General features: G+C 30.7%; 1 non-coding gene and 1 pseudogene across 1 annotated transcript; both read left to right on the plus strand.

Annotated features, from left to right (window-relative positions):
* The first annotated feature begins 619 nt into the window (after nucleotides 1-619).
* On the plus strand, nucleotides 620-3,824 carry LOC131170350 (G-type lectin S-receptor-like serine/threonine-protein kinase RKS1; annotated as a pseudogene).
* A 4,558-nt stretch (nucleotides 3,825-8,382) lies between these two features.
* On the plus strand, nucleotides 8,383-8,489 carry LOC131170911 (small nucleolar RNA R71). Its single transcript, XR_009141675.1, has one exon. It is a non-coding gene; the product is annotated as a small nucleolar RNA R71 (small nucleolar RNA).
* The last annotated feature ends 13,178 nt before the right edge of the window (nucleotides 8,490-21,667 follow it).

Below are 21,667 nucleotides of genomic sequence, written 5' to 3' on the forward strand. Positions count from 1 at the left end.
CACAATCCCCTGTGGGAACGATATTATTTTTAAAACTATACTACTGTGACCCGTGCACTTACGGAAGCTACTTCACAGCTAGCACACATCAACCACTGCTATTTCACCTTGCCACCACCACCATTTAACTATTGTTGTCACCATCACCACCATCACCTAGCCACCACTATTACTTGACTACCAATCATTACAACTATTATCACTTATTATTAATGTAATAAATAAATTAAATATTAAAATAAAAATTATCATTATATTACATTACTTATATTTTTATTTTGCTACTAAATATGGGAATGTAAAGATAATTACATTATATTACAATATTGATTGTGTTAAATAATTGATTACATTATATTACATTGTGCTGTTCCAAAATGACCATGCAATTGTCCGAATCAGTGGAACTATCAGCAATAGTCTAGCTAGTTTCTTCCGTTTAACTAGGCCAAATTACAAGAAAATTTGCTAAATTTGTGCTGTGTATCAATTTTAATCAGATGTTTTGATTTTGTCAATCATCAAATTTAAACTTTCAATTGCTATATATTCCAATAATTCTTGAGAACATCCTCATTTCTATCACTATTCAAGAAGTTTTTCCCGCAGGATACAAATTATGAATCATGCGAAAACGCTTCCCAGTATATTGCTGATTGTCTTTATACATCAATTTTGCACTTCACTAGACACCATAACCATTAACCAATCCATTGTAGATGGCAACATTATAGTTTCTACAGGGGAAACCTTTGCACTTGGTTTTTTCAGTCCAGGTAAATCAAGCTACCGTTATCTTGGAATTTGGTACAAAAATTTCAGAAAAATCTGTTGTTTGGGTCGCAAATCGGGATTCTCCTATCAATGATACATCTGGTGTCCTCTCAATCAACAGTCATGGAAACCATGTCCTTAACAACAGAAACCAAACGACTCCCCTATGGTTCACAAACGTTTCGGCTTTGCCAACAAACAATTGTGTAGCTCAACTCTTAGATTCGGGAAATCTTGTATTGTTTCATAGTGGAAGTGCCATATGGCAGAGCTTTGAACACCCGACAAATACCTTGCTTCCCAACTTAAAACTCGGGCTAGACAGAAGAACAGGTCTGAACTGGTTCCTAACATCTTGGAAATCTTCAGATGATCCCGGTACTAGCAATTTCTCGTTTAGGATCAACCCTGAAGGTTGTCCGCAAGTGTTCTTATACGAGGGTCATGTTCCAAAATGGAGGAGTGGTCATTGGAATGGCGTTAGATGGTCTGGAATACCTCAAATGCAGAGAGTTACATTTATCTTCAACTACAGCTATGTGGACAATGAGAATGAGATTTCCTTCTCGTGGAACAATGCATATGGCTCAATCTTGACAAGAGCAGTGCTGAATGAGTCTGGCATTTTCCAGCGGTCCAAATGGCATGAGAACGAAGGTCGATGGGAAGAGTTCGCGTCTGCGCCCAAGGACCAGTGTGACAGCTATGGATTATGTGGAGCCTATGGTAACTGTGTTCGTTACAATGGTGAATTTGACTGCACTTGTCTTCTCGGGTACCAGCCCAAATCACCCCAAGAATGGCATTGGACAGATGGGTCAGGCGGGTGCGTTAGGAAGAATCAAATGCCACTCTGCAGAAACGGTGAAGGATTCGTAGAGGTGGCAAATGTGAAGGCTCCGGATACTTCAGTTGCCCATGTATTGGCAAATTTGGATACGAAAGCTTGTAAAAATGAGTGCTCGAGGAATTGTTCATGCACTGCATATGCAAGTCTAGGTACGACAGAAGGAAGTGGATGTTTGACATGGTGTGGTGATTTCCTAGATACAAGAGTATTTAAAGAAGGTGGACAAAGTATATATGTGCGTTTGGATGCACTCGAGTTAGGTATCTTCAAGCAAACTGTCATTAGAAATTCGGGTTTCTTTTGTTTTCTATTTATTTTGTTGATTATGTGTTTAAATCTGCTCTTCTGCTAACTCTAGATGACTGGTTGATTATCATATTAATAGTTGCAGTGTTTCTTTTTTCTCATCTTCCCTTTTCAGGTCAATATGCAAATAAGCGCAAGGACCTTCTTGCAAGAAAAGGGATATTGGTAATTATGATACTGTCCGTAGCTACAGCAGTTTCCTCTGTTGTTCTTTTCTCATACTGCTTGGTGGGGAGGCAGAGGAGATTATGTAAGCAAATAATTAAATTCCTTTCAGATAGTTTTCCCATTTCCTCGTTATTTTTCAATTTAATAATTGTTAAACTACAATTTATCAATTAACTATGCTTGATTACAAAAAGTTTAAAACTATTTCCTACATTTGGTTGCCAAGAAAGTAAAAGAAAAGATATAAAAGATTCTTATATCCAATTCTAATTAGTTTAAAACTGAGACTTGGTTGACACATGTTCAGCTTTTTATTTTTTTATTATTTTTTTTTTTTTTGATAAGCAATTCATTTTGTTAATAGAAAAATAGTCAAGGAGAAACTTAGCATTAGAACGTCGACTAACCCAAAATGGACAACAATGCTAGTAAATCTTATCTCTAATTATCCGTTTTTGTTCTACATACAGCACAAAATGGGCAACATGAACTGTCTATCTATAGTTCTAGTACTCTCCCAGATGATCCTCCAAGGGAAAAGAAGCTTGACAGATCTGGAAGTCATCCACATTTACCTTTCTTCAATATAGACACAATAGTTGAAGCAACTGACAATTTTTCCAACAAACTTGGAGAAGGTGGTTCTGGCTCAGTGTATAAGGTAGTATCCCATGAAAAGTAAAATTGTCAACTCCTTCATAAAATTTAATGTGAATATTTGGCATGTCACACTTTTAGTACTGTTGTGTGATATATGCGGCCATGGTAGGACGTCTGTGAAATAAGTCTAGAAATGTACTTTCAGGGTCAACTATCAAATGGACAAGAAATAGCAGTGAAAAGATTATCTAAACAGTCAGGACAGGGGATAAAGGAATTCAGGAATGAAGTACAATTCATATCAAAGCTCCAGCACATAAACCTTGTTAGGCTTTTTGGTTGTTGCATTCATAAAGAACATAAGATGATAATCTATGAATATTTACCGAACAAAAGCTTGGACTACTTCATCTTTGGTATGGCTCTTCTTCTATTTGCTTTCACCCATCTTTAATTTGCACTTCTTTCCATAATTCCAATAATCTAAGGGTCTCCAAAACTCAAATTGACTACAGATAAGTCAAGGAAACAAATATTGGACTGGAGAAAGCGTTTTGAAATTATTTTTGGGGTAGCTCGAGGAATTTTATATCTACATCAAGATTCAAGATTAAAAATCATCCATAGTGATTTGAAAGCAAGCAATATTCTATTAGATGCTTCAATGGAGCCAAAAATTTTAGACTTTGGGTTGGCTAAATTGTTCAAGGAACATCAAATTGAAGCCATTACAAAGCAAGTGGTTGGAACATAGTAAGTTACTTAACTCCAACACCATCTCCCTGCTTGGAAACATTAAAAGGTCACAAACCACCAATAAAATCTGATGTCTTCAGCTATGGTGTCTTAATACTAGAGATCACAAGTGACAAGAAAAACACAGAGTATGACAAAGAAAGCCCTTCTCTGAATTTGATAGGGAATGTAAGTTGATAGACATATCTTTTTTAAGATTAATTTCCTATTAGATTCACTGCTAAAGTAGTAAATGATTTCCTCAACTGTGTTTCAGGTTTGGAAGCTATGGAGGGAAGGAAAAGGCTTGGACATAGTTGATTATTCATTGTTGGAACATTCATACCCTTGTCAAGAAATTTTGAGATGCATTCAGATTGGACTTCTATGAATTCAAGAACACCCAGCTGATCGGCCAACCATGCTTGAAGTTGTGTTCATGTTAGGCAATGAAACAAGTCTTCCTTCTCCTAAAAAACCAGCATTTGTTTTCAGGACTCAAAGTGGGCAAGAATCTTTAATAGCTAGAGGAGAAGTGTGTTCTATAAATGATTGCACAATTACTATGATTGAAGGTCGATGAAATTCTAGTAGGATTTTTGACGGAGAAAAGGTCACGTATGTAAAATCTTTGGATCAAACATGTTGTCAATCTTGCAATGGACGAGGCCTTAAGGTAAACCACGTAAATCTTATCTCTCTTTGGATCAAACATGTTGTCAATCTTGCAATGGACGAGGCCTTAAGGTCAAACCACGTAAATCTTATCTCCATTTTTCTTCTCTTTTGTATATTGTGTGTTTATGCGATTGTATAAGAGGTACAGATATACAAGTGGATAGATATAAAACAGCCTTATCACATTTTAACTGTGATTGTAATTACATTGAATTCTGCATATTTTTAGACCCAACCAAGTCTGTTTGGGATTTTCAGAAATCCTCCATCAAAGGAGGGTTTTGAATTTGCATTCCAGTTGTCTCCTTTCTTTTAAGTTCAATGTCGCTCTTAAAATAGATGAAAGAGACAAATTCAGGTGAGGTAGAGGTTTCATTATGAATGCAAATGGAAGAGAAATGCTGGTAGTAAGAGGGTTACCGGTTGAGGACGGAATTTGACCAGGGAGCGCAACTCATGAGAGAGATCAGAGAAGAGACTGGCTGGCTCTGACTCTTGAGTCCAGGACAAGCCATTTTCCACTCGGACTTCTCCAGAGTCCTGAGGACAGGAAAACTTTGACCAGGGATTTCTCCAGCGGTGGACTGGATGCAACTTGCCATGTTTAAAAAGAATTCAGACAAGATAATTGATAATGGGCTTCTCACTAGCTCTTGTAACGAAGAATTCTTTGAGCTTTATGTGACTGAGACTATTAATTTTCAAAATCCAGGTGGATCCAGGCTCAATGTATAAGGCTTAGGATCCACCAATAAGCAAGCAAACTGCAGCTTACTGTTTGCACTATTACAATATTGTCTTTTAAAGACACATATCTTGAGATAAATAAAATATTTATGGCTAATAACTTTTATTTGAGGTAAAATTTTATTAATTTTTAAATATTATATTATTTATTTTTAATGACTCGTTTTTTTTTTGACAAAACTAATTAGTTTCTAAATATTATATTGATTTATTTTTTATAATTAATTTTTAAGTAAAAACTTATTAGTCTCTAAATATATAATTATTTATTTAAAATAATTAATTTTTTGAGGCAAAACTTATTAGTCTCTAAATGTTATATTATTTATTTTTAATAATTAATTTTTTGAGACAAAACTTATTAATCTCTAAATGTTATATTATTTGCTTCTAATTCATTAAGATTAACTTCATTTGTATAAGAAGTTTTAAGGGTTTTTTTTTAATTTGTCACTAAAAAATTCCTTTTTTCCATATTAAAAAAATTGTAATAACTAATCAAACTCTCTCTCTCTCTCTCTCTCTCTCTCTCTCTCTCTCTATATATATATATATATATATATATATATATATATATATATAAGGTGTGTTAAGTATATATGGATTATATTTAGTTAAATAAAAATGTGATTTTAAAAATTAAACGTATAAATACTGACACATATACACTTACATTGTATTATGTTTGTATGTATTAAAATAAAAAATTATATATATATATATATATTAATCAATAAAATTAAAGCTTTTAATTAACATATTGTTATTAATCATTGAGCTAACACGTGTTATTAATTTCTTGAGAAAAAAATTCAAAATTTTGATAAAAATACTTTTAGCATTATGCTACAAATATTTTGATCACTTGAATTTATCAATTATACATATTAATATATTTATTTTAATTATTATTTTTTATTAAACTTGTTCTTAAAATATATAAGTACTAAAATAAATAAAATAAAATTTGATTTTTTCTGAATTGTACGTCTAGGCCCAATCAAATCCCAATAAGACTGCTTCAAGTTCAAATCTATAATTGCAGCAACACTTGAGTTTCATAATATATAATTATTATTACGTTACTTTAAATATAATTGATTATGTTATATAATTATGATTTTATTACATCAAATTTTTTGTGTTATCAAAAAACATAATCAAATATGTAATATTATTTTAATTACATTACAATTTTGATTATGCTATGTCAAACATAGCTTACATTTAATATGATCAGTTTTCAATTTTCTGTTCATTTAAAAAAAATAATAAAAAAGAAGAAGTATTGTTGTTTTCATTTTAAAAGCTTTTCTCATAATCATTTTCAAAACAAAAGCCATAATTGAGAAATCAAAATTCTTGAATTTATCTTCAATATTTCTATTTACATCCATTAAAATTCATTTAATATATTTTTTTAATATGAATAATTATAATTTTAATAGTAAATTATATGAAAAAGTGAAACTTGTGCTAAATGAGTGCAAATTACATTTAATGAATTATAAATTGTAATTCTCTATGCTAATAGAATGCTTTAATTGAATGTTTTACACCCATTAGAATTACTTTTTTTTTTTGTTTTTTTAATTTATGCTTCTCGAGAGTTGCTTGTGTTTGTCTTACATTTCGTGTTCCCCTCCTTCTCATCCTTTGTTTCTTTAAATTTTCCCACTCCTCCTTATCATACTCTTATACTTCCCTGCTCTAATGGCTGCTCATCACTCTCAGGCAATGTGTTTTTGCTAGATTTTCCAAAACTTTGAAATCTTATGTCTACGATTTTCCCAAATATTAAAATGAAATCTGTGTGAAAGTCAAAGAGTTGCACAAATTAATTAATTAAATTGATTTTGATTTCTATGAGTTTATGCAATTGATTTTTGAAGTTGATTAATCCAAATCTTTTTAATATTTATGAAATATTAAGTATATATTAAAAAAATAACACACATATATATATATAATGGAAGTAATTTAATGGAAGTATTATTTTTAATCAAAGAATGACAATTAAGTTAAAAAAATAGTTATTATTTTTAAAAGAAAAAATTGTTTTTAACAGGTAATATATAACTGCACTTTGTGGGACCCATAATCACTCATTTGGCATTTAATCACTGGTATGCCATTCCACATTTGCAAACCTACGTGACGTCACCGGGTTAGGATATAATTTCTCATAAAACTTATGATTTCCTTTGAAATAAATTATTTGCAAGGAAAAAAAATTTTTAAATTTTTACACAATTATTTTTTATTTTTATTTCTTTTAAAATGAAAATTTTTTAAGTTAAAAAGAATTAAATTAAAGAATTAAATTTTTTTTCATTTCAAATACGTGATTGACCAAAAAGAAATCAATTAAATCAAATTATTACAAAATTTTAGTTTTCAAATAAGAGGTTTATGAGGTTTTCAAACTTAAAATAGGTAGATGGAGACGTTAAAATAGGTTGTCTAGCTTATGCTTGATGAATCTTTAAGGGTAGGAAAGGGTGGGCTTGTAAGGTTCAGGTGGGATATATGGTTTCTTTCCCTCATCTTGCTCACTTTTGCTTTCTTCTTCTTTTTCATTTTTCTCGCTTTCAACTAAATTTTCTTCTTTTGTACTCTCTTTTTCTTCTCTCTTGTTTTCACTCTCTTGACCAACTTTCTTACCACTTCTCAAGGTCACAACCTTACATTGTTCATGGGGGTTTTGTGGTTGGCTAGGTAGTTTCCCATAGGATTTGCTTCCCGATGAGCTTGCTTGTTGAGACAATTGAGTCTCCAACATACGATTGTGGACTTGTAATTGATCCATGGTTTGTCTCATGTGTTGCATTTCTTCCTCCAATTTTCTATTCATCTTGCTTTGTTCAGCAAAAAATTTCTCCATCATGCTTTCCAAGGTTGGCTTTGGTTCATGAGGTGGAAGGGATTATTGTGCTCTTGCTTGATATCTAGGTTGTGGCTGCCTTGTGAGCTGAAATTGAGGCTGAAACTGAGGTCTATTCTGCTGCATATACTGCTGGTTATGAGCATAATTTGAGCTTTGACCTTGTTGAGCAAAAGTTGCTTGTGGCCTCCATGCTGAGTTGTTCACATTAGAGTAAGAATTTCCCATAGGTTTTTGTTAATAACCTCCTGCATAAGCAGCTTGTTCTTGCAAATAATCATCACCATAAGAAGAGTAATCAACTCCACAACTTTGGGTTCCATCTGTGTAGGCAACTTGTTGCATAGTTGTAGGAGTTGAGGTTGTTGCCTTTGTGCAAAAATCACTAAGAAGCTGAGTCAACTGATCAAATCTTGCATTCATGTAACTAACTGAGTCAAGTTCATAAATCCCAGCCTTCTTTGGCTCAAGTGCTCTAGGATTTCCCCATAAATGGGTATTATGAGCAATCTTCTCTAATAAATCATAGCATTCTTCACTTGTCATTCTCATGAAATCTCCTCCTGCTTGTGAATCAATTGTGTTTCTTATGGCTGCAGTAACTCTAGTGTAGAAATTCTGAACAATCATCCATTTGGGTATTTCATGATGAGGACATTGCCTTTCAAGCTCCTTAAATCTCATCCAAGATTCATACAAAGTTTCAACATCCCTTGGCTAAAAAGCTACCATCAAATTCCTCAAATAAGTAGTCTTCCCAGGTGGGAAAAACTGAGATAGAAAAACTTGAGATAGTTGCTCCCAAGTAGCTATAGTAGCTTTTGGAAGTGAGCCATACCACTCCAATGCTGAATCCCGAAGAGAGAATGGAAATAAGGTGAGCCGAATAACTTCATCTGAAACTCCAGGCTGCCTTTGTGTACCACATATTATCAAAAATTTCTTCAAATGAGAATGAGGATTTTCAAGTGGACTACCTCCAAATTATGAATTCTGAGCCATTTGAATAAAACCAGTCTTTAACTCAAATTGATTAGCTCCAATAATAGGTCTGTTATCTCTCACATCAGCACATCTAGGAAAAGCATAATCTAACATGGATCTTCTCTGAGGATCATTTTGATTAATAACTTCATTCTGCCTATTTTGCTCATTTCCTCCATTATCTCCACTAATAGCTCTATTTTGATTCTCCATATTTTCAATTATCTCCTCTTTGTCAAATCTTTGTTATTCTTCTTTTTCTGCTTCCTTTCTTCTCTTGTATTCCTTTTTGTTGGCTCGACAAAATTTTTCAATTTCAGGGTTGAACAACAATTCAGTATCACTTGTACTTTTCGATCGTCTCATAAACAAGAAAAGTACCTGAAAAACACAAGGAACAGTAATGAAAATAAAAGAAAATAAAAATTCTAATCGGCTTAAAATAATTAAAATCTAACTTAAAAACAAACAAGTCCCCAGCAACGGCGCCAAAAACTTAATGTGTGCTAGCTGTGAAGTAGCTTCAGCAAGTGCACGGGTCACAGTAGTATAGTTTTAAAAATAATATCATTCCCACAGGAAATTGTGCTTAAATTAGAAATAAAAGGATAAGCTAATTAGAATGGTAAAATTTAAAGATATTAAAAATGAAATTTAAAATTAAAATTGGTATTTGAGGAATTTAAACTAAATCAAACAATTAACTAAATTAATTAAACTAGATTACCAAAATTTAAATTGAAATTGCTAATTATGAAATTGGGAGGAATTAAATCTAAATTCAGTAAAAATTAAAGTGATTCTAGAGATAGGGTTTTCAATATTGTTTGCATGTGGCTTATCCCTAATTTAGCCAAACACATGAGAATTGCAATTTTGAGGGAAATCAATTCTTAGTTCTTTGAAACCTTTTTCAAGCATTTCAAAGTTGGTATTCATTAAATCAAACCCTGTTTTCATAGTATTTCAAACCTAACAAAAACCCAATTAAAGCTCTAATTGATTTTGGAAAGTCCCCTTAATCCTCTTAGCTTATCTCTAACACCAAGAAAACTACGTTTATTGCAAGATTATCTATCCCAAATATTCACTTTTCAGTCCATCTGTTAAGGATTAAAGCTTAACTTAATGAGGGCCCATTCATCAAGCAAGGCAACAAGCTCACAAGTAATAAATCAAAATGCAGCAAATCTCATTTAAATGACTAAATTAGTTCAAAAAAAACCACAATACAAAAGAATATTTACAAACCCATCTCTAGAATCTCAAATATCTACTCACAAATCATGGTTTCAAGACAAACCCAAGTATAGAAATGAAGAAATAATGAAAATCTAAGCTAAGGAATAGAAAAACCCAGTAGAATGATGATGAATCTGCTGCTGGAGAGTTGCAGAAATGTCCTCTGCTGCTGCTGCAAAATGATTCACGTGCTCCTCTTCCTCTCCTTCTTTCTTGCCAAAAATCTCTCCCTCCTTCTCCTTCTTTCTTGCAAAATCTCTCTCTCTTTCTCCTTATAGAAAGAAAGAGATAAAGGAGCTTTTATATGGTTCAGAGGTCTGCCCTAGAATGGGTAAAAAGGCAGAAGATTCTAGAGAAAGTGATGTATTAAATCAGAGGAACGAAAATGCCACGTCAGCCATTTTCAGTAAAACGACACAAGTGATGCATACATTTTGCATAATCATTTAGGTTTAATTTCATAGCCATTTTATTTGTTTATTAGTCACTTTTAGCTAATTTCATTAGTTAATTAGTTAGTTTTTCATAATTGTCAATTATAAATTAATTTGTAATTTTTACTTTGTTTTGTAGGAAAAATGGTATTTTTGAAGGACTGAAAAGAAATTTTGCCATTGAGGAGTAACTTCTACAGCTAAATATGTCAAAAACAAGTTTTAAAGTTGAAATATGCATTGGCCAAATTGCGCATAACTTGCCGCATAAGCTATGCAGATCTGCATAAGGAGAAGAAACACTGTCCAACACCTGCCGAATTGTGCATAAGGAGAGTGCATAGCCTATGCAAATTCATGCATCCCTTATGAAATCTCACTGAATTGTGCATAACCTATGCGCCAAGTCATGCAGTTTCGCATAAGTGAACCAGAAACAGCCAAAAACTGCATAAGGGACTGCATAACTTATGCAGTCCACTTATCTTGATCCACAAAGGTTTCATTAATGAGCTGGCAGAAGATTCTCTCAGAAAATTCCTCCTAAAACACACCATTTTAGGGCTCCATGTCAGAAAATGCTATATATAGCCCCATTTCCCATTTTAGAAAAGAAGAGAGTAGAGGAAGAAAAGGAATAGGGGAGGCAGCAGCTGAAGAGTCACAATCATCTCCCACTCCATTTCCAACCAGATTTGGAGATTTCTTTCTTTTCTTACATTTTTCCTACATTTCTAGTGTTTAGTTTCTTGTTTCTTAGTTTAGATTAAAGCTTTATTTGCATATAAATTCAGAATATCTTGTAAATATTATGGATAGTGAGTACTTTACCTTAGATTCTGGAGTAAGGGTTGTAATATTTGAGATATTTTATGGATTTTGATTGGGTAATCCATATTTTGTGGTCTTAATGAGTTTTATTCATTTCTTGTGTGCTTAATGACATACTTAGTGTAGGATCCCATTAAGTGATGTTCTTAATCCATGGTTGAGGCACCAAAAGGAGAAGGCCTTGTGATAGATAATCAAGAAATTGGACTTAATTAACTTAGATCTAGAAATAGACTAAGGATTAAGAGGATTTACAGATTAATTAAAAAACTTAATGGGTCTTAATTAACTCTAACTCCACGAAAGTAGGATTAGTTTGATTAAGGCACTATTTGTCTCACTCGAAAGGGTATTCAAAGGATTTAAGAATTAATCTCCTTAAAACCCGTAAGTTCCATAAGATTGGATAACCAATTTAAAAATCCCGAAATAGCTTGAATATGAAATCCCGAACTCCGGAATCGCCTTTTTATCGTTATTAATTTCTAATCGAATTTAATTGCTTGCCATTTTAAATATTGCCACATTTGAATTTCCTTATTTTAATTTGATGCAAATTTAGTTAAATCATTACATAATTGAATAGATTATTAATTTTGCACATATAGATTTCATACTCCAATACCCATCAATTTACTGCTTTAATTTCGAAAATAGTTCAGTTTAGTCAACTTTTTATATCAAAAATTTAATCATTAACACAACTCCTCGTGGGAACGATATCTTTTCTATATTACTTGTACGACCCGTGCATTTGCGGTTGGGCCACATCAACAAGCTGAATCAGTTGTGTCGCGGGTTGTGAAACCTGCTGCCCAAGAAAAACTGCATGTCTGACAATCGACACAACTTGTGACACAAGCTGTGTCGCAGGTTGTGTAACTTTCGGTCTCTTTAACTCAACTTCAAAAATTTTTGCAATTCAACTCTAATTTCTTCCAAATGGCTGCTCTGATCAAAATACACCAAGTTTCTCCAAATTTAACCTGCAAAACAAATAAATTCTAAAAATTAAACTAAGAAGTGTAAAATTGCAAAATTGACTAAATATATGCTAATATCTATGGTAATAGCTATGAACAAGGGTAAATTATGTGCAAAAATTATACCTAAATGATGATATAAAATGCATGCATCAATTATGTATTAATAACTCAATTCAAAATTTAAATGCTAATTCAAGTATGACTTTTTAAGGAAATAATTATATAAAATTATTTTAAGAACTGAGAACCGAACAGGAATAATACCAACCGAACCGAAACCGAAGAACTGAGAATTGTACCGAACTGAAACCGAAACAATGAAGAACCAAACCGAAACCGTACCCAAATTTCAAAATTCAGGTTTGATTCCGATTCCTAGGCAAACCCCGAACTGAAATGAAACCGAACACTCCTAGTGATTAAGACTATTAATTTTCCAAATCCAGGTGGATCCAGGCTCAATGTATAATTCTTAGGATCCACCAATAAGCAAGCAAATTGCAGCTTACTGTTTACACTATTACAATATTGTCTTTTTAAAGACATATCTTGAGATAAATAAAATATTTATTGCTAAAAACTTTTATTTGAGGCAAAATTTTATTAATTTCTAAATATTATCTTATTTATTTTTAATAACTCATTTTTCTTAGACAAAACTTATTAGTCTCTAAATATTATATTGATTTATTTCTAATAATTAATTTTTAAGGTAAAACTTATTAGTCTCTAATTTTATAATTATTTATTTATAATAATTAATTTTTTGAGGCAAAACTTATTAGTCTCTAAATGTTATATTATTTGTTTTTAATAATTATTTTTTTGAGATAAAACTTATTGATTAAATGTTATATTATTTGCTTCTAATTCATTAAGATTAACTTCATTGATATAAGAAGTTTTAAGGTTTTTATTTTTTTAATTTGTCACTAAAAAATTCCTTTTTTCCATATTAAAAAAATTGTAATAACTAATTAAACTCTCTCTCTCTCTCTCTCTCTCTCTCTCTCTCTCTCTCTCCATATATATATATATATATATAAGGTATGTTAAGTATATATAGATTATGTTTAGTTAAATAAAAAAGTGATTTTAAAAATTAAACATATAAATATTAACACATATATACTTACATTGTATTATGTTTGTATGTATTAAAATGAAATATATATATATATTAATCTATAAAATTAAAGTTTTTAATTAACATATTGTTATTAATCATTGAGCTAACACGTGTTATTAATTTCTTACGAAAAAAACTCAAAATTTTTATAAAAGTATTTTTACCATTATGCTACAAATATTTTGATCATTTGAATTTATTAATTATACATATTAATATATTTATTTTTAATTATTATTTTTTATTAAATTTGTTCTTAAAATATATAAGTACTAAAATAAATAAAATAAAATTTGATTTATTTTGAAGTGTACGTCTAGGCCCAGTCAAATCCCAATAAGACCGCTTCGAGTTCAAGGCTAAAATGGCAGCAGCACTTCAGTTTCATAGCATTACTCATTGAGGGAAAACATTGTAGATATTAATAATGGCTGCCACCCAACTGTTTGTGTATACATTCTGTCATAAGATTCAGGCAATCTTGTTCTATTCCAGGATGATACTGAAAGGGTTATTTTGTGGCAATGCTTCGACCATCCCACAAACACTATACTTTCTTCTTTGAAACTTGGGCTCCACCAGAGAACCGGCCTCTAACGCCTTGAAAGTTCGCCAACGATCCAGGAATTGGGGACTGGTCTTACCAGTTAAGACCACTGGGGATCCCCTTAGATGTTTTTGAACAAAGAATCAGGGGGTAAAAGAGTAGTTTCATTTTGACAATTGGCAAACCTATTATAACAAGTCAAAAAGACATTTTAAATGTAAATTAAAATTGAGTAATATTATTTTAACAAATTAAAATTGAGTGACTAAAATAAAACAATTAAATGACAATTGATAAAATTTAGTCTATTCCAATATGTGATTTGGTAGTTAACTCTTTAACATGAACTTACTTTAGTGGTTATCAATAATTAACTTATAGAACATTATTTATAAAAAAAAATTTATTTATAAAAATGAATTAAAAAAGAGAAAAAAAATTTGCATATGAAATTATGGTCCTCTATAAGAATGGTAATTTTGTCTCTGGATAACAAAACTTTTTTTCATATTAATTAGGTTATGTATGGCAAAGTGTAATGTAATGTAACATAATTAACAATGTAATGCAATCAAAATCGTAATTGTCATTACATTTCTATATTTGATTATAAAATAAAAATATAAATAATGTAATCTAATGATAATTTTGATTTTAATATTTAATTTATTTATATAATATTAATAATAAGTAGTAATGGTTGCAGTGATTGATAGTCGAGTGGTAGTGGTTGCTAAATGATAATAATGGCGGTGGCGACAGTGATAGTTAGATAGTGATAATAGTGGCAAAGTAAGTTAGTGGTGATGGTATTAGCCAGGTAGTTATAGAGCTGACAATGTTTAAGTGGTGATAGCGGCGGTCAAGCGATAGTGATAGCGATAGTAGTAACATGGTGGTGTTGGTGGTTGTGGTGGTAGTCATAATAGTAGTAGCAATGGTGACAAAATAGGGGTAGTGGTTGTGGCAATAGTTATGGTGGCAATAGTAATGGCCGAGTAATGGTGGTGGTGGTGGTGGTGGTGGTGGTAGTATTGATAATAAATAAAAAAAAAATATAAATAAATAATCATGATTATATTAATTTTTATATGTAATGATTATTACGTTATTTTAAATATAATTGATTATGTTATATAATTATCATTCTATTACATCAAATTTTTTTGCGTTACCAAAAAACATAATCAAATGTGCAATATAATTTTAATTACATTACAATTTTGATTACGCTAGGTCAAACATAGCTTACAATTAGTATGATTGGTTTTCAATTTTCTGTTCATTTAAAAAAAAAAAATGAAAAAAGCAGAAGTATTGTTGTTTTCATTTTAAAAGCTTTTCTCATAATCATTTTCAAAACAAAAGCCATAATTGAGAAATCAAAATTCTTGATTTTATCTTCAATTTTACTATTTACATCCATTAAAATTTATTTAATATATTTTTTAGTATGAATCATTACAATATTAGTAACAAATTATATGAAAAAGTGAAAACTGTGCTAAACGAGTGCAAATTACATTTAATGAACTATAAATTGTAGTTCTCTATACTAATAGAATGCTTTAATTGAATGTTTTACACCCATTAGAAAAACTTTTTTATTTTTTAATTTATGCTTCTCAAGAGTTGCATGTGCTCCAAAATCCTTTCATTTATTCTTTGTGTCACATTTCGTGTTCCCCTCCTTCTCATCCTTTCTTTCTTTAAATTTTCCCACTCCTCCTCACCATACTCTTATCCTTTCCTGCTCTAATGGCTGCTCATCACTCATTTGGCATTTTATCAATGGTTTGCCATTCCACATATGCAAACCTATATGAAATCACCGGGTTAAAATATAATTTGTCATAATAGACACACACACCAAACTAGTCCAATTAATTTGGACTTTAAAAACTTTTGATTTCCTTTGAAATAAATTATTCAGAAGAAAAAAAAAATCAATTGAATTCTCAAACAATTATTTTTTATTTTTATTTCTCTTAAAATGAAAATTTTTTAAGTTAAAAAGAATTAAATTTTTTTTCATTCTAAATGTAAGATTGACAAAAAAGAAATCAATTAAATCGAATTATTACAAAATTTTAGTTTTTAAATAAAACAAGAACAATAAATCGCAGGCTACAAAGCAATGTTTGAGTTGAAATTCAAAACCTCACATCCTAACTATAATTTTATATATATATATAATTTTTCATCTACATGTATAGACCATTTCTGAGTGGTATCCGAGCAGCATCACGACTAAACTTCATAGACAAAGCCTCAGGTGGTATCCAAGCAGAGAATGTGTTTCTTCTTCAATAGTTTGATCGAAGCAAATTTTAACCAAAATAAAAAAATTCAAAATTTTTTGCTATTGCTAATTTTTTCCCCTCTATACTCATCAATACTATTCAATGATTAACCAACCCACCCATCTTTCAAATTTAAGAAAAAATGGGAAAATAAAAATGAATTACCCATTTTAATTCCTTCTTGCGAAGCTCTCTTGGCATCAAGGGTTCATAACTTTGTCTGTTTTCATCTTCTTCATCTCGAAGAGAAGAAAGAGAGGAGGTGGGGGGTTTGTGGTAAGAAAAAGAGCAACCCAATAGCCTGGAGAGCACAGAGACCATGGGCACTCCAACAATTATTCTACTGAAAGTAAGCTTGAAGACCATCAAATCAAAGTAAAAGGTAGCGAAAGAGTAGAAGAAAATCCCTTTCTCAATAAACACGTGAATGAGCATTGCAAGAAAAGAGAAACATCATAAATTTGAGAACGAATCGTCTCAAAAAAGGAAGAGGAACCATCAAAGCAGCACTCTTTGCAGTAAAACAATATGGTTTTGTGTGGATGGCATGTTTAAAGGAAATGGTTAATTTGATGTGGTACGTGTAAAGTGGGGGAAAAAACTGTGCGAAGGGAGACGGAAGACAAAATAAAACCTCAAAGGAAACGACAATAACACCTCCAATTAAGCCAAAACCACAAAATCACACTCCAATTTTCACTGTACAAACAATAGTAAAATTTTTCGGATAACTTTTATAGCTAGTCTCTGAATTTTGTTTTGTATTTCACTTATATCTCTTTACTTTAATTTGTTATAAAAAAATTCTTAAATTTTAATTTTATTTCGAAAAAATTACTTTAGCCTGTAATAGCAACTTTTCATATTAAAAAAATTTCTTTAAGCTATAGTATGACATCTATAAATACAGATTTAATACTTTCCAGTGAAGAGTAATCTTCCTCCTTTACAAGAAGCAGATCGTTGTGATAGCATTAACATTTTCGTGAAAAGTCCAGATGGTGGTTGAAATGGTCGGTGTTTTTTAAGTGTGAGAGGAAAGGAAGGCAAAAGGTAATTTCATTACTTTTATTTAACCTAAAAAACCTTCTATAGCAGCTTAGAGGGATTTTTGTAAAATAAAAATAAAGTTCAAAGATTTTTTAGTAACAAATTAAAGTTAAGGGACGGAAGTGAAACACGGAGCGAATTTTAGAGATGGGCTGTAAAATTAGTCAAAATTTTTCACAAAAAATTACGTATTTTAATGTATTTAATCATGTGGAAACAGGTGCATGAAAGAAGTAAATATGAGGAAAAATATTTCTCAAATGTATTTTTAATTGGCACAAACTTGACTATAATCCATTGCGTTCCAACGTGAAACTTGGCCAATCCTTCCTTCCAAGATCAAATATTGAACATTTCTATTTCCATCATAGGTAAATTATTTTGCATGACTCAACGGGACGGTCGTACTCAGATTCCTAAAGTTCATGCTCTTTCTTTTCCTCTGTTAAGTATTACATTCTCTTGTAGTATTACTCGGCTAAAATTATCTATGAGTTTGAGTCTGCTTTAAGCTAGGCTTATTTGCTGGTCTGTTTGGGCTCTAGATTTGGTGCATTTTGTTGTTTGGGCTTCGGCCTCATCATAGCCAGCTCATGTATCAGTCTTCAAATTAAAATCTAATATCAGTTCAAAAAAGAAAAAAAAAAAGAAAAAGAAAAATTGATGCCTTCAAAATTAGGCTCTCTTTCCACTAATTGCAACTTGATTATGTAAAAACATATGAGGAAAAAAAAGTTATAATGTCACATCTCATGTGGGCTAGATGTTTGCAGGTATCCATTTCTCAATGAGAACGACAAGAAGCGTACGTCTAGACAATTGGATTTATTTTGAAGTGTACGTCTAGACCCAGTCAAATCCCATTAGGACCGCTTCTAGTTCAAGGTTATAATGGCAGCAAAACTTCAGTTTCATATCATTACTCCTTGTGGAGAAACAATGTTGATATTGATAGTGGCTGCCGCCCAACTGTTTATGTATACATTCTCTCACAAGATAAGAAGTTGTTCCTGGATTCAGGTAATCTTGTTCTAATCCAGGATGATGCTGAAAGGATTATTTTATAACAATGCTTCGACCATCTTGGGCTCTACCAGGCTCTTGCTTAATATGGCACATTCCCTTATCGGGTAAATTATTATTTACTTTTCAAATTACATCATAATTAATAAATTATTTTTTATATCTTTAAAATTACTTTTTTATTATACATATAAAGAAAAAAAATTAAACTTAAATCTTTCAAATATATATATATATATATATATATATATATACACATTTACTATATAGCCCCACTAGTAGCAGGAGGGGATATATTATTAATAGATTGAATTGATTGGACAAAACATGGATTTTATATCGGGCAGGTGTCTTGAGCTGCCGGCATTCTTTTGTTCTTTATCCATAATTTTTAGAAGCTAGCCAGCTAAACAAGATGGAACTGGTCTGGTCCTACTACACCTCTACCTTCGCGTTGGGCATGTGCCTAATAATTCAATAGACCAACCTAATTATCGTAACTACTACTTTATAATTAAATAAATACAAATTTTATATAGCATGTTAAATATATATATATGGTCTACGTGTCTATTAATTAGTGTTAAGGCCTCTATTCTCAAGGGATGGGATATCCATCAATGATAAGCTACTATATAATAAAAATGATATTAATAAATTATAAATACATATTTGCAAAACATATTGATAGTCTAGCAATTAAATATTTATCTTAAAGTGGTAAAAAAAATTAATAATTTCTTCTATAAAACTTGGGCTCTATCAGAGAACTGGTCTTAACCGGTCCCTAACATCTTGGAAGAATTCGCAAATGATTCAGAAACTAGGGACTGGTCTTATCAGTTAGATCACAAGGAATCCCCTCAGATGTTTTTGTTCAAAGAATTAGGGATAAAATTGTAATTTCATTTTGACAATTGACAAACTTATTATGACAAGTCAAAATGACATTTTTTAAATGTAAATTAAAATTGAATGATATTATTTTAATAAATTGAAAATGAATGATTAAAATAAAATAATTAAATGATAATTGATAAAATCTACTATATCTCAATATCTGATTGCTTCGTTAGTTAACTCTTTAGCACGAATTTATTTTAGTGGTTATCAGTAATTAATTTATATAATATTATTGATAAAAATTTTATACATAAAAATAAATTAAAAATTTTCCTTCTAAATATGAGATTGATAAAAAAAGAAATTAAATTAAATTAAATTATTATTAAATTTTAATTTTTAAATAAAAAATTTATGAGATTTTCAATCTTAAAATAAATAAGTGGAGAGATTTGTACTTAAAACATCCCTCGTACTACACTTTGATGGTGAAGCAAGACCATGCTATTGGCCCTTAATAAATATGACAACAAAGCAGAGAAAAATTCAATGTCAAAAATTCATCCCTGGTACCTTAAAGCTGACAAAGAAATCAATAAAATTAAGTGTCAGGCTTGTTTTTCAAAGTTTGAATGATTCAACTTGTTACTCCATGTGGCACATTGTTGTTGTCAATTATTTAGATGATTTAATCCTCGCATGGACCAAATATAAGTTTTAGTCTAGCTCCAAGATTTTCCACGTGTCATGTCATGGTGGCGCAAAGTGTTGGAAAACTATTGGGTTAATTTTATTTGTGGTTATACAATATAGGTGGTTATATAAGTAAAGTAACTTAACTATAATTTATATTATTAAAATTTTTAAACTTTAATTTGAGTATTATTAAAAATTTTGTAATTTGATATTATTCATTTGAAGATTAACTTATGATTAAATTTCACTCATTATCCCTTAATTTAGATAAGCATACCATATAAGTCTCTCATAAAAATTTCTAAATTTTAATTTAATATATAAATAATTTTTAATACAAAATGTGTTAAATAATAATTTAAATTTGAATATATTATTTGGCAAATGTAAGAAAGAAAGACAAAAACTATATAATATCAACCCATGCAATCCATTTTTAATTAGAGTATGAATATCATTAAAATAAAGTAAAATAGTATATTATCAATTTTCTTCCATTAAAATAAAATCAAAGAATTAAGATAAATTATATGTGAATTATTTAGACATCAACCTAAAATTGAATTAAAAAGTAATACAAGTAAAAATAATATTATTAATTTTTATTTAAAATAATAATATTAATTATATAACTTTTAATAAAAAATTAAATAATTGATCAATTATAATTATTTATAAAAATATTATACCATTTTTTAAAGTACGATTTTTATTTTAAAATAAGTTAAAAATAAATAAATTTTTAAAATTTTAAATTACCTATAAAAGTTTGAAAGAAAATTTATATAATCATAATTTATGATTTACTGTAAATACTTTTATAAAATTTTTTTAACAAATAAATTAAAGTATAAATTTTTATGATGCAAAACGAAGTTCAGGAATAACTATGATACACTCATTTAAGTTGAGAGACAGTAAGTGAAATTTAGTTATTAGTTAACCTACATATTGATATAGTAAGTTACATGGATTTTAATACACTAAAATTGAAATTAAGTTATTTTTATTACACAAATTAATTGCTTTTTCTTTGCATTTTTTGCTCTTTCGTCTTTTTTCATCTGAGGAGGCCGACCTCTATGTGATTGTTGTTCAGTGATTCCCTTTACCCCCTTTGGGCCGAGAGAACCTCCATCCCTGTCCAATACGTAGGTTGTGTCCTCTCCTCCTTCGGATGGGGTTTTGTTTATAAATAAGGTTTTGAGTGGATTTTTTGGTGGTAGACCATTATTAATTAGCGAGGACGTCTTGTTAGTCTAGTATGTTGGGTTTTGCTTCTTTGGTTGGATTTCTTGCATGCAAGAGATTGTTTTATATGTGTGATATTTTTGCTCTAGGATAGGAACACATTTTTAGAATAATGACATCTCAAGGGTGCTTAGTCGGGTTCGCCTTCATAGCCGACCCTCAAGGCTTTCATTGCCATTTTGAGCTCTGCCTCATCACCCTCCATGAGCTGTTGACCTTACCTGCAATGGTGATCTTGGTTACACGATCTTCTTCTCTTTGGTGCTTCATGTCTTTTCTTTTGCATTGCTTGATCTTGCCGTTTGTGAGTTTATTGATTAGGCAATGGTTTTGCTAGGACTTCCTCAGGAATCGTCATTGTTTTCTTATCCTTGATTTGGAAGGGCTTTGCCCCTATGATCCATTTGATCATTGTTTCTTCCCCAAACGGTGTTGCAACATTCAATTTGTGGTTCAACCTATTTTCATTTGGGTTACTTGAATAGATTAATTAGGGTTTAGTTATCTAATGGGGCTTGGGCTCTTATCTTTTAAGTCTCTTTGTTGCTTTGTAGATTGGACTACTTTTGATGGGCCTATTATTGTATAACCCCTTCTTTTTATTAA

The sequence above is a fragment of the Hevea brasiliensis genome, chromosome 11 (assembly GCF_030052815.1).
Source record: "Hevea brasiliensis isolate MT/VB/25A 57/8 chromosome 11, ASM3005281v1, whole genome shotgun sequence".
Taxonomy (NCBI): domain Eukaryota; kingdom Viridiplantae; phylum Streptophyta; class Magnoliopsida; order Malpighiales; family Euphorbiaceae; genus Hevea; species Hevea brasiliensis.